Source organism: Triticum dicoccoides, chromosome 6B (assembly GCF_002162155.2).
Source record: "Triticum dicoccoides isolate Atlit2015 ecotype Zavitan chromosome 6B, WEW_v2.0, whole genome shotgun sequence".
Taxonomy (NCBI): Eukaryota; Viridiplantae; Streptophyta; class Magnoliopsida; order Poales; family Poaceae; genus Triticum; species Triticum dicoccoides.
The window spans coordinates 78,423,177-78,434,803 of record NC_041391.1 but is presented as its reverse complement, the minus strand read 5'-3'; the positions used below and the strand labels follow the sequence as shown (position 1 = coordinate 78,434,803).

The window sequence follows — 11,627 nt, the reverse complement described above, 5'->3', positions numbered from 1 at the left end:
TTACCTTGGCACCCTTTGCCATGAAGCAATAGGTGGGAGCGTAGTCATCATTGCCTTCATTAGCCTTGTTGGTGAAGCCATTTTCTTCAGAGTTGAAGATAGACTTGTTGACGAATGCAGTAGCGAGAGGTAGGCTCGCACACCAGACTCGGACCCCTCAGATACCTCCTAGTCCTCATGTTCCTCAAATTCAGCCTCAGAGTCCATTTCCTTGCCAATGAATGCCCGAGCCTTCTTGGAGATGCTCTTCTTGTGAGATGAAGACTTCGAGGATTTTGATGATGAAGACTTTGAAGATTTCTTCTTCTTCTTTGCGTCATCAAACCTGTAGTCCTTGTATTTCTTCTTCTTTGATTCCTTATCCCACTGTGTACAATTTTGGATGTAGTGACCAGGTTTCTTGCATTTGTGGCAAAGCCTCTTCTTGTAGTCACTGGATGAGGAATCGTTGCTCCTTGAGGATTTTCCAAAGCAACCACGTCTTGAGAACTTCTGAAATTTCTTCACAAGCAGCGCTAGTTCCTGGCTCAGTTCTTCAGGATCACCAAGGCTGCTAGCAGAGTCCTCATCTTCAGACTCAGAGACTGCCTTGGCCTTCAGAGCACGTGATCTGCCATAGCTCGAACCATAGAGATCTCTCTTCTCAGCAAGCTGGAACTCATGAGTATTTAGCCTCTCGAGGATATCAGCGGGATCAAGTGACTTGTAATTAGCACGTTCTAGAATTATCAGTGCCAGAGTATCAAATGAAGAATCGAGCGATCTCAACAATTTCTTCACCACCTCATGGTCGGTGATGTCAGTGGCGCCAAGCGCTTGAAGCTCATTTGAGATGTCGGTGAGGCAATCAAAGGTTTGCTGGACATTTTCATTGTCGAGTCTTTTGAAGCGGTTGAAGAGATTGCGAAGAATGTTTAGTTGAGACTCCCTCATTCAGTTTGGACAGCCTATCCCATATAAGCTTAGCAGTTTCCAAAGCACTCACTCTTCCATACTGCCCTTTGCTCAGATGGTCACATATGATATTCTTCGCTTGAGAATCGGGTTGCTTGAATCTCTTCACATCAGTAGCGTTCAGAGAAGGTGTGACGGAGGGAACACCATTTTCCACAATATACCAGAGATCGTTATCAATTGCCTAAAGATGCATTCGCATCTTATTCTTCCATTAGGGGTAGTCTATTCCATCGAAGGTAGGACACCCAGCAGAGACCTTGATCATACCTGCGGTCGACATAACTAAAACTCCAGGCGGTTAAACCAAAAATCACATAGAACAAGGGAGTACCTTGCTCTGATACCAATTGAAAGTGCGTTATATCGACTAGAGGGGGGTGAATAGGCGATTTTTATGAATTCTTTACTGAGGAATTTGCTGGTGAGGAAATTCCTAAATGAAGAACTACTAGCAGCGGAATAAGTACTCAAATGTAAACATAACAGAACACAAGCATGGTCATCATAATGGAATGAAGACAAGCACAGAGTACAGAAAGCGTAAACACATGATAACGTAGAGAGAAGACGGACAGACTGAAGAAATTAAACTGAGGAAATTTGAGAAAGTCTTCAGTCAAAGTCTTCAAGAAGATATGAACAAGCACACAACAACAGAAATGAGGAAATGAAAGAGTTGAGAAAATAGAACTAGTAAGCTTGGTGAAGACAATGATTTGGTAGACTAGTTCCAACTGTTGTCTCAGTTGTACGTCTGGTTGGAGCGGCTGAGTATTTAAACTCGAGGACACATAGTCCCGGACACACAGTCCTCACCGTATTCTCCTTGAGCTAAGGTCACACAGACCTCGCCCAATTACTCGTGGTAAGTCTTCAGGTGACTTCCAAACCTTCACAGACTAGGTCACTCGACGATCCACAATTCCTCTTGGATGCTCTAGACCATGACGCCTAACCGTCTGGAAGAAGCACAGTCTTCAAAGGTAACAAGCGTCGAATCCACGCAGGATTAATCTCTTTAGTGATGCTCAATCACTTTGGGTTTGTAGGTGTTGGGTTTGGGTTTTTCCTCACTTGAAGATTTTCGCTCAAAGTCCTCGAAGGATGGGATGCTCTCAAATGACAAGTGTCAGTTTCTCTCGGAGCAGCCAACCAGCTAGTGGTTGTAGGGGGCGGCTATTTATAGCCTAGGGAGTAGTCCGACATGATAAGACATAAATGCCCTTCAATGATATGACCGTTAGGAGGGTAGATATTTTGGGACAGCTGGCGTGTAGCACAGCAGCGGTCAGAATTTTGACTCTCAAATTCCTCAGGGCTATCATGTTCCTCACTATGTAGGCAATTCGCACTGGCGAATTCCTAACTCCTCAGTCAGAACAAATTCCTCAGAGATCAGAAGAACTTCGTCTCTGTCACTGAAGAATATGACTGAACTGTACGAGATTTCCATTGGCTTCACTCGAAGGGATTGGTAGGTGTAGGATTTTGAGTTGAGAATCACTTGGAAATTTTTCCTTAGTATTTCCTCGACCCCCTTTAACAGTACGGTGTCTCCTATGACTCAAGAAAGAGAAAATAAAACTATAAAAGCAAAATTCTTCGCGCTTCATGTTCCTCGAATGATTACCAAGTCTGCAAGGTCACACCAATTTCTTCACTTTCAAAGTCTTCAGAAATCCAAAGTCTTCAGTCGAAGAACTTCATTTTTAGGGGTCGACTTTGTCTGTAAATATCAAACCCCTCATAGACTTATAGACATGTGTACATTCACAAACACATCAGTTCCTTAACCTATAAGTCTTCAATACACCAAAATCACTAAGGGGCACTAGATGCACTTACACGGATGTGTCACTCGGTTTTGGGAGGATATTTGGCTGGGATTTATGCCTCTATCCCTACAGTATCCAACACTTTATAATATTGTAGCACAAAAGAGGTCCTATGTGTGTACAATACTAGGGTCGGTTCCCTCAAATATCCAGTTCAGACGGAACCTAGTTGGGGAAAGATGGGATGCATGCTCATTTAGCTCGAAGGGTGATGGAAGTCCACCTTATATAATGAGATTTGACTCATTTCGATTGACGCTATCCGTTTCAGCCGTGTTTTCTGTTAAATCAATATGCGTGAAGTTGATTAATGCTGGACTAGTTCTAGGGTCACTTCATATCTAGAAAACCAAAGCTTCTTTAGAGATTAAGATTTTCATGTGGTTTGTGCATAAGGTTATGATCCTCACCAAGAACATTTTGGCAAAACGTAGGTGGAAAAGTAATAAACAGTGTTGTTTTTGTGGCCACGAGGAAACAATTCAGTACTTATTTCTTCGATGTTCACTTCCCAAGCTTCGGTGGCGAACAATACATGTGTTGTTTAATGTACCCCCACACATTAGCATATCAAATTTGTTTGGTACCTGGTTTGGCGGGGTGGAGCACAATACGGCGGCACGGATGCGTGTGGGAGTTTATACACTACTTTGGGCTATTCGAGGCAGTCGGAACGGTTGTGTGTTTAACAGAACAAAGATTCAAAAAAATACAGGTTGCCTACAGAGCGTTTGGATGGATCCGTACGTGGTCATTATTACATCATACGAAAGTGAGGGAGCTTATGGCTTATGGATGCAACCGTTGAGGAGACGGTAGCATGGGCTACGTGCAACTGATTGAATGGCGATTTAATGATAAGATATGTCTAGGCATATTGTCATATATTTGCCGTTTGTAATTTTTCTTTTACCGGAGCTTTTACTCAGAACTTTGTTACTCGGTTCCCCTTAACAAATGGTTGTGTGCATCATTCAATGTAGAGGCCGGGGCTACTCCTCCTTTTCAAAAAAAAAACAAATTAGTTATGTTATTGCATAAATGGTGCTAACGTCACTAAATGTTTACCTAAATGATAAGTGCCACACTTCAGGTATGTGGCACTCTGGCCCTGACGTTTTTGGATGGCAATTCTAATGACACACGGCAAGTTTTTTGTCAAAAATAAATTAAAGCACGAAGTTGCCATGCTTGTCAACTAAACTCTTGTCATCCTCGCATAACTAAACTTGCCATCAAAAATGTTCAGAGTTGTCATGTGTTGTTACCTGCCATTCGACACTTATCAGGGTCCAATGTTTATTCTAAGCACAATCACCTCAATAAGGAAATAGAAAAACCAATATTGTGCAGGTGTCTACAATCTTTATGTTTGGTAGTGGCACTTCGGCTGTAATATGGGTGAACTCTAGATTCTTGTTTCGGTGGACCTGGTCCATCTTCGCTCCATGTTTTTGCACTACGATTGAGCACAACTTCCCGAAGCTAGCTTGCTATTCCGGTCGGCTTGGCTCCGCACAAAGAGTTTGTGAAGCGTGGAGCGGGAGGACTTCAGAATAGGCCCTTAGTTGTGGGAATTTCAAGGAGGAGTATTCCTTTGAGGGGTATTCCTATGTTTGGTTAACAGGAAGTCACGAACGATTAGCGGACAAGTTATGATGAAATCTCAAGATATTTACACCAGTTATGTTCCAACTCTCACTTCCCTTGTTAATAAAATTGTGGGAATTTAGACTCCAAACTAGCACCTCAAACTCTGGACAAGAACGTCTGGTCTATTGGTGCATATACATCCTATATGTAACTTTTTAATAATTATATAAAAAGTTTAAAAAAATCTCATTTTTAAATAAACTTAACCTTTCATTGTACTTGTAACAAAAATTCCACAAAAAGAAAAAAAATAGTTGTCTTCTTTTAAAAAAATGGCCAAAATTATGTAAGTAGTGACCTATAATAGCAATATTTTTTTTGCCCTGAAGTCGATGCTGGTTTTTTATTCATGAAAGTATATATACTGGTGAAAAAAAGTCAAGTTTATTGTAAAAAACTTCTAAAAATTTTTGTCTTCTAAAATAAAATTATATCAGATATATATACACTTGAGAACCAAAGGGCATCTCTCTCAAACCTTTCGATATTTCCATTCTCTCCAACTAAACAGCGCGGCCATCCATCAGCCCCTGTCTTCTTGTCTGTCTTCGGCTGGACGAGGCACGACACTAAGCCGGTGCCCAGCACACGTAGAAAAGAAGTTCTTTTTCTACAAGATCACAGGCAGAAAAAGATGAGCCGGCCGCGCTCATTTTCTACGGCCTATGGGCAATGCAGGCCGAAGCTGCTCTCTTATATGGCCTATGGACTCTAAGGCCTTAAGATGGGCCTTCCCATAACGAATATATAGAATGCAGTCAGAGCAGTGACACAAGCGACGCTTTGGCCGAGTGGTTAAGGCGTGTGCCTGCTAAGTACATGGGGTTTCCCCGCGAGAGTTCGAATCTCTCAGGCGTCGTTTCCTTTTTATTTTATTTTTCTTCATCCTTATTTTCTATTCTCGTGCTGGAGATATTAGTGATTGTATATACGGAGTATCTATTTATTCTCGACAGCGGAATACCATATGGGATATCAGTTTCTCATCAGAATACCATATGGGATATCAGTTTATAACATCTTAAGAAACGAAATGTTCCACCTCTGAAATGCGCCTACAAAATGGCCGGCTCTTTTTCTCTACAGTACGTGATTTAATCTATCTGATGTCCAACCAGATACTAACAAAATTCTGACGCGAACTAATTGTAAACTGTTGGAAATATGCCCTAGAGGCAATAATAAAAGTATTATTATTATATTTCCTTGTTCATGATAATTGTCTTTTATTCATGCTATAACTGTATTATCCGGAAATCGTAATACACGTGTGAATACATAGACCACAATATGTCCCTAGTGAGCCTCTAGTTGACTAGCTCGTTGTGATCAACAGATAGTCATGGTTTCCTGACTATGGACATTGGATGTCGTTGATAACGGGATCACATCATTAGGAGAATGATGTGATGGACAAGACCCAATCCTAAGACTAGCACAAAAGATCGAGTAGTTCATTTGCTAGAGCTTTGCGAATGTCAAGTATCTCTTCCTTTGACCATGAGATCGTATAACTCCTGGATACCGTAGGAGTGCTTTGGGTGTATCAAACGTCACAACGTAACTGGGTGACTATAAAGGTGCACTACAGGTATCTCCGAAAGTATCTATTGTTTTATGCGGATCGAGACTGGGATTTGTCACTCCGTGTAAACGGAGAGGTGTCTCTGGGCCCACTCGGTAGGACATCATCATATGCGCAATGTGACCAAGGAGTTGATCACGGGATGATGTGTTACGGAACGAGTAAAGTGACTTGCCGGTAACGAGATTGAACAAGGTATCGGTATACCGACGATCGAATCTCGGGCAAGTAAAATACCGCTAGACAAAGGGAATTGAATACGGGATCGATTGAGTCCTTGACATCGTGGTTCATCCGATGAGATCATCGTGGAACATGTGGGAGCCATCATGGGTATCCAGATCCCGCTGTTGGTTATTGACCGGAGAACGTCTCGGTCATGTCTACATGTCTCCCGAACCCGTAGGGTCTACACACTTCAGGTTCGATGACGCTAGGGTTATAAAGGAAGCTTGTATGTGGTTACCGAATGTTGTTCGGAGTCCCGGATGAGATCCCGGACGTCACGAGGAGTTCCGGAATGGTCCGGAGGTAAAGATTTATATATAGGAAGTCCTGTTTCGGCCATCGGGACAAGTTTCGGGGTCATCGGTATTGTACCGGGACCACCGGAAGGGTCCCGGGGGCCCACCGGGTGGGGCCACCTGCCCCGGGGGGCCACATGGGCTGAAGGGGGTGCGCCTTGGCCTACATGGGCCAAGGGCACCAGCCCCTAGAGGCCCATGCGCCAAGATAAAGGAAAAAGGGAAGAGTCCTAAAGGGGGAAGGCACCTCCGAGGTGCCTTGGGGAGGATGGACTCCTCCCCATCCTTAGCCGCACCCCTTCCTTGGAGGAGGGGGCAAGGCTGCGCCCTCCCCCTCTCCCTTGGCCCTATATATAGTGGGGAAAAGGAGGAGCAATCATACCTAAGGCCTTTGGTTGCCTTCCTCTCCCTCCCGTGACACATCTCCTCTCCCGTAGGTGCTCGGCGAAGCCCTGCGGGATTGCCACGCTCCTCCACCACCACCACGCCGTTGTGCTGCTGTTGGATGGAGTCTTCCTCAACCTCTCCCTCTCTCCTTGCTGGATCAAGGCATGGGAGACGTCACCGGGCTGTACGTGTGTTGAACGCGGAGGTGCCGTCCGTTCGGCACTTGATCATCGGTGATCTGAATCACGACGAGTACGACTCCATCAACCCCGTTCACTTGAACGCTTCCGCTTATCGATCTACAAGGGTATGTAGATGCAAACTCTCCTCCTTTCTACTCGTTGCTGGTCTCTCCATAGATAGATCTTGGTGATACGCGTAGGAAAATTTTGAATTTCTGCTACGTTCCCCAGCAGTGGCATCATGAGCTAGGTCTATTGCGTAGATTCTTTGCACGAGTAGAACACAAAGTAGTTGTGGGCGTTGATGTTGTTCAATATGCTTACCGTTACTAGTCCAATCTTGTTTCGACGGTATTGTGGGATGAAGCGGCCCGGACCGACCTTACACGTACTCTTACGTGAGACAGGTTCCACCGATTGACATGCACTTGGTGCATAAGGTGGCTAGCGGGTGCCAGTCTCTCCCACTTTAGTCGGAACGGATTCGATGAAAAGGGTCCTTATGAAGGGTAAATAGCAATTGGCATATCACGCTGTGGTCTTGCGTAGGTAAGAAACGTTCTTGCTAGAAACCCATAGCAGCCACGTAAAACATGCAACAACAATTAGAGGACGTCTAACTTGTTTTTGCAGGGTATGCTATGTGATGTGATATGGCCAAGAAGAATGTGATGAATGATATGTGATGTATGAGATTGATCATGTTCTTGTAATAGGATTCACGACTTGCATGTCGATGAGTATGACAACCGGCAGGAGCCATAGGAGTTGTCTTTATTTTTTGTATGACCTGCGTGTCATTGAAGAACGCCATGTAACTTACTTTACTTTATTGCTAAACGCGTTAGCCATAGAAGTAGAAGTAGTCGTTGGCGTGACAACTTCATGAAGACACGATGATGGAGATCATGATGATGGAGATCATGGTGTCATGCCGGTGACGATGATGATCATGGAGCCCCGAAGATGAAGATCAAAAGGAGCAAAATGATATTGGCCATATCATGTCACTATTTGATTGCATGTGATGTTTATCATGTTTATGCATCTTGTTTACTTAGGACGACGGTAGTAAATAAGATGATCCCTTACAAAATTTCAAGAAGTGTTCTCCCCTAACTGTGCACCGTTGCTACAGTTCGTCATTTCGAAGCACCACGTGATGATCGGGTGTGATAGATTCTTACGTTCACATACAACGGGTGTAAGACAGTTTTACACAGCGAAAACACTTAGGGTTAACTTGACGAGCCTAGCATGTACAGACATGGCCTCGGAACACGGAGACCGAAAGGTCGAACATGAGTCGTATAGAAGATACGATCAACATGAAGATGTTCACCGATGATGACTAGTCCGTCTCACGTGATGATCGGACACGGCCTAGTTTGACTCGGATCATGTAATCACTTAGATGACCAGAGGGATGTCTATCTGAGTGGGAGTTCATAAGATGAACTTAATTATCTTGAACAAAGTCAAAAGACCCTTTGCAAATTATGTCGTAGCTCGCGCTATAGTTCTACTATTTAGATATGTTCCTAGAGAAAATATAGTTGAAAGTTGATAGTAGCAATTATGCGAACAGTAGAAAGCTTATGTCCTTAATGCACTGCTCAGTGTGCTGAACCCCAAACGTCGTTTGTGGATGTTTCGAACATCGAACATACACGTTTTGATAACTACGTGATAGTTCAATTAAATGGTTTAAGAAGAGGCACCAAAGACGTTTTCGAAACGTCACGGAACATATGAGATGTTTCGAGGGCTGAAATTGGGATTTCAGGCTCGTGCCCACGTCAAGAGGTATAAGACCTCCGGCGATTTTCTTAGCCTGCAAACTAAGGAGAGAAGCTCAATTGTTGAGCTTGTGCTCAGATTGTCTGAGTGCAACAATCACTTGAATCAAGTGGGAGTTGATCTTCCAGATGAAATAGTGATAGTTCCTCCGAAGTCATTACCACCAAGCTGCTAGAGCTTCGTGATGAACTATAACATATCAGGGATAGATATGATGATCCTTGAAATATTCGCGTTGTTTGACACCGCGAAAGTAGAAATCAAGAAGGAGCATCAATTGTTGATGGTTGATGAAACCACTAGTTTCAAGAAGGGCAAGGGCAAGAAGGGATACTTCATGAAACGGCAAATCAGCTGCTGCACCAATGAAGAAACCCGAGGCTGAACCCAAACCCGAGACTAAGTGCTTCTGTAATAAGGGGAACAACCACTGGAGCAGGATTACCCTAGATACTTGGTAGATGAGAAGGCTGGCAAGGTCGATAGAAGTATATTGGATATACATTATGTTAATGTGTACTTTACTAGTACTCCTAGTAGCACCAGGGTATTAGATACCGGTTCGGTTGCTAAGTATTAGTAACTCGAAATAAAAGCTACGTAATAAAAGGAGACTGGCTAAAGGTGAGCTGACGATATGTGTTGGAAGTGTTTCCAAGTTTGATATAATCAAACATCGCACGCTCCCTCTACCATCAAGATTAGTATTAAACCTGAATAAGTGCTCTTGCACCTAAAGGAATGGTTTATTGAATCTTGATCGTAGGGCTACACATTTTCATGCCAAAAGATATAAGATAGTAATGATAGTACCACTTACTTGTGGCACTGCCATGTAAGTCATAATGGTATAAAACACATGAAGAAGCTCCATGTTGATGGATCTTTGGACTCACTCATTTTTGAAAAGTTTGAGACATGCGAACCATGTCTATTGGTATATATGCATGAAGAAGCTCCATGCAAATGGACCGTTTGAACTCACTTGATTTTGAATCGCTTGAGATATGCAAATCATACCACATGGGCAAGATGACTGAAAAGCCTCGGTTTCAGTAAGATGGAACAAGATAGCAACTTGTTGGAAGCAACACATTTTGATGTGTGCAGTCCAATGAGTGCTGAGGCATGCAGTGAATATCGTTATGTTCTTACTTCATAGATGATTCGAGCAGATGTTGAGAATATTTACTTGATGAAACACAAGTCTGAATTATTGAATGGTTCAAGTAATTTCAGAGTGAAGTAGAAGATCATTGTGACAAGAGGATAAAATGTCTATGATATGATCATAGAGATGAATATCTGAGTTACGAGTTTTGGCACACAATTAAGACATTGTGGAAATTGTTTCACAATTAATACCGCCTGGAACACCATAGTGTGATGGTGTGTCCGAAGATCATAGTTGCACCCTATTGGATATGGTGCGTACCATGATGTCTCTTATCGAATTACCACTATCGTTCATGGGTTAGGCATTAGAGACAACCACATTCACTTTAAATAGGGCACCACGTAATTCCGTTGAGATGACACCGTATGAATTATGGTTTAGAGAAACCTAAGTTGTCGTTTCTTAAAGGTTTGGGGCTGCGACGCTTATGTGAAAAAGTTTCAGGATTAAGCTCGAACCCAAAGCGGATAAAATGCATCTTCATAGGAAACCCAAAACAGTTGGGTACACCTCCTAATTCAGATCCGAAAGCAATATGAATTGTTTCTACAATCGGGTCCTTTCTCGAGGAAAGGTTTCTCTCGAAAGAGTTGAGTGGGAGGATGGTGGAGACTTGATGAGGTTATTGAACCGTCTCTTCAACTAGTGTGTGGCAGGGCACAGGAAGTTGTTCCTGTGGCACCTACACCAATTGAAGTGGAAGCTTATGATATTGATCATGAAACTTCGGATCAAGTCACTACCGAACCTCGTAGGACGACAAGGACACGTACTACTTCGGAGTGGTAAAGTGATCCTGTCTTGAAGGTCATGTTGCTAGACAACAATGAACCTACGAGCTATGGAGAAACGATGGTGGGCCCGGATTCCGATAAATGGCTCGAGGCCATAAAATCCGAGAACGGATCCATGGACTTTGGTGGACTTGCCCGATGATCGGCAAGCCATTAAGATAAATGGATCTTTAAGAAGAAGACAGACGTGGATGGTAATGTCACCATCTATGAAGCTCGACTTGTGGCGAAGTGTTTTCGGACAAGTTCAAGGAGTTGACTACGATGAGATTTTCTCACTCGTAGCGATGCTTAAAGTCCGTCGGAATCATGTTAGCATTAGCTGCATTTATGAAATCTGGCAGATGGATGTCAAAACGAGTTTCCTTACCAGTTTTTGTAAGGAAAGGTTGTATGTGATACAATCAGAAAAGTTTTGTCGATCCTAAGGATGCTAAAAGGTATGCTAGCTCCAGCGATCCTTCTAAGGACTGGAGTGAGCATCTCGGAGTTGGAATGTATGCTTTGATGATGATCAAAGATTTTGGGTTTATACAAAGTTTATGAGAAACTTGTATTTCCAAAGAAGTGAGTGGGAGCACTATAGAATTTCTGATGAGTATATGTTGTTGACATATTGATGATCAGAGATGATGTAGAAAGCATATAGGGTTATTTTGAAAGTGTTTTTCAATGGAAAACCTGGATTAAGCTACTTGAACATTGAGCATCAAGATCTATAAGGATAGATCAA

At 43.0% G+C, this 11,627-nt stretch overlaps 1 non-coding gene across 1 annotated transcript; it reads left to right on the top strand.

The window, feature by feature from the left end:
- Positions 1 to 5,222: 5,222 nt before the first annotated feature.
- Positions 5,223 to 5,304, top strand: TRNAS-GCU. Its single transcript has one exon. It is a non-coding gene; the product is annotated as a tRNA-Ser (tRNA).
- The last annotated feature ends 6,323 nt before the right edge of the window (positions 5,305 to 11,627 follow it).